Genomic DNA, 3,057 nt, shown 5'->3' with positions numbered 1-3,057 from the left:
TATACTGGAAGCAAAATAAACTATGATAGAGAAAGCAAGGAGGATGCACAAGGAGATAAGCACAGGCAAAGTGAGTAGAGAGTATCCTTGCCAAAAGACGTGTTCTAGTATCAAACACAGATCTTAACCTGACAAAGAAATAGATTTTTCTGCGGCTTTCAAGATGAGATTTCGATGTAGAAAAGATTTCTCCTTCAGTACAAATTCAGACGCATTAGTACTGTATTTTTTCTAATCTGTAACACGCTACCTTTATGCTGCTGTCAAGGTAGCGTCAGCGATCGATACAAGGTGAGCGTTGTTCCGGTATGTGCGCTCCATGCGAATGTGGAGCAACACACGGGGAACGTTTATCAATTATTCTACCCGCGGATGCACATGTCCGATGTGTTCATACCATCTCATTTGTGATTCTTAGATTAATCCCAAAAATCGGGTAGTCAAGGTTATTGACGTCATACGGCCTTCCACTTTCACCTTCGATGTTAGGCTCTGTTCACGTATGCGAGTAAACGCCACTACTTCCAGCTGTCTCCATAGCTCTCGTGACTGTCATCATTTGGCCGACAAAAGGAGGGAAGCTGGTGGCATACGGTTCCTGGTCACCACCCGTACCCCCGGTACCTTGGAATCAATGGTTGTGACTGAACTTTATGTGTGTTTGGAAGTCTGTAGTCTGCTGTACAACTTGTCGTGGTGTAGGCAGAACAGCAGAGAAGTTTAGCCGTATCGATGGACAGGTTGTTCGTCAGGGATTTACCGTTAAATTGGCCACAAGTCCTTTGTTCTCACGCTAGTTTCCCTCCACCAGTTTTCAAAGCAGGGTCACTGCTCAATGTTTGTTGTCCAGCATTCTACAGGTGATAATAAGTAAGTACAGATGTGTTTGGTAGACACTTTTCGTGTTTTGGCCACGGATACTGGTATCTTTTGTAAGAGAGCTATGATTGTGCTTGAGTTCTTGGATGTTACTGCGAAATTATGGTGCTCGTTTCGGGAACCATATCACGTGTGCACGAATATCTGCGATTTCTTTAGGAAATACTTTGCTACCACGTGCAGTGATCGTATAAAGTATCTTTTGAACGATTAATGAGTATCGCCAATGTAGCCAGTAAATTCAAGGGAATTCAAGGGATAATTTTTTGTTTAACATGATATTAACTTTCTTATTTTTACCGATTTTTGGGAACTTGAGAGTTAACGCCTTTACTCAACCATCTTCTCACATGGACGAGTGGCTGGGATTGAGTCTTGTGCTTTTGGATCTGTGGCAAATGTTTGAGCCTTCAGTACCAGTTCAACCAATGTGTAGATTTACCAATTAAAGTGTACCTTCGTAGTGGAATACACATGTTGTTCTTGTTCACTTGGCTGCCATGCATGTCCACATGCTTCTCAGGTTGCCCGTGAGTTTATATTCTCCTTAATTGTTGAACAATACTCAGTTTTCTGCATCGAATTTTCTTAATTTTCAGTTTAATGTATTTCGGTTCTGTGTAACATGTCTGTGGTTGCTGCGTACGCAGTACTCTTTTTAGACACTGTTTGCAGTAGAGAATATAATTTGTTATGATTATTTCATGAACAGTCGAACATCTGATTATTTCCTTTTATGTACCGACTCCTTGCGAAACAATGTTCATTTTCCAAACCTTGCTAATACGGTACTACGAACATTCGAAGAGGGGTATAGTTTCTCTGAATTAATGTAATGTTTTCTTATTTTATCACTAGTGGGGAATATGGTTCTTGTCTGAGTGTGTTTTGTGTTTCCCAAGATTTGCTTTTGCCTGTTAACGAATCTGCCGGAAAATTTAAGAAATCCAGATCTTCTATCTTACAAGTCTTCATGATGTCATGATTGAGGCCATGATCTCTTCTCTTATAGTAAATAAACAAACACCGTACGGATACGAACTTCTTATTACCAACAACTGGTTTCAGTCGGCACTGCAGATCATCTTCACGTCAGGCTCTGCCAGATCTGAAGATGTACTGCAGAGCAGATAAGAACAAGGTGTTGGTAATAAAATGTTGGTATGGGTGTGCTAGTTTATTTATTACTTCAGCGGATCCTTATCTAAATTCCTCATTCATAAGATTGCATTACTCTTTGCCTAAATTAAGTATTGACTGAATGTCGTCCCCTTGACATGCTGAATATTTATTCCTGGTTAGCATACCGTTTTATTTGTAGAACCCGTCATCAAGAATGAACTTCTCACATGACAATCCCAAACAAGGTAGGTTTTAACAAACCTTTCAAAAAAATGTTCAAATATGTGTGAAATCTTATGGGACTTAACTGCTAAGGTCATCAGTTCCTAAGCTTACACACTACTTAACCTAAATTACCCTATGGACAAACACACACACCCATGCCCGAGGGAGGACTCGAACCTCAGCCGGGACCAGCCGCACAGTCCATGACTACAGCGCCTTAGATCGCCTTTTTTTCCGTCGGTGAACGTTGTGTTTGGTCGTTAATCCTTCCACTCAGTTTTTTTATTACAGAGGCCAACCGGCTCTCTGACCGAACACGCTAAGCTACCGTGCCGGCATATGTTTATTATAATTTTCATAAAGTGCCGTATTGGCAGAAATAACAACCTAATACAAGTTTTGAAACAATTTTCCTTATGTATGCAATTCTAAAAATTTTCGCAGCCGGTAGGACTCGAACCTACGCTCCCAGAGGGAATCTGATTTCTAGTCAGACGCCTTAACCACTCGGCCACGGCTGCTGGGCGACTGCCACCGCCATCCCGCACAACATATCTTTTACAGATCAATAACCATTTGAGTTAACTTCTTCATTCCCTTTGGTGCTATACGAAAGAAGAAGGCTATGTGCTGGAACCGAGGTTCACCCTATCCCTTCTCTGATCATCATTGTACAACACAAATGTAACAGTACACTATACACACATCCATTACACTCGCCTGTGCTCTACAGATACACATGACACAACTCTCACATATCCGCGAACAAAGAGCCCTATATACATGGAGGAAGAACACTCTTCCCGACAGGCACCTGAATCAACCCTGTGG

The 3,057-nt window shown here is 41.5% G+C and overlaps 1 non-coding gene across 1 annotated transcript; it reads right to left on the bottom strand.

Annotated features, from left to right (window-relative positions):
- Positions 1–2,665: 2,665 nt before the first annotated feature.
- Positions 2,666–2,747, bottom strand: Trnas-aga (transfer RNA serine (anticodon AGA)). The gene has a single exon. It is a non-coding gene; the product is annotated as a tRNA-Ser (tRNA).
- Positions 2,748–3,057: the final 310 nt, after the last annotated feature.

This window comes from Schistocerca gregaria, chromosome 3 (assembly GCF_023897955.1).
Source record: "Schistocerca gregaria isolate iqSchGreg1 chromosome 3, iqSchGreg1.2, whole genome shotgun sequence".
Lineage (NCBI taxonomy): Eukaryota > Metazoa > Arthropoda > Insecta > Orthoptera > Acrididae > Schistocerca > Schistocerca gregaria.
The sequence above is the reverse complement of the archived record's forward strand: the minus strand, read 5'-3'. Positions and strand labels throughout refer to the sequence as shown.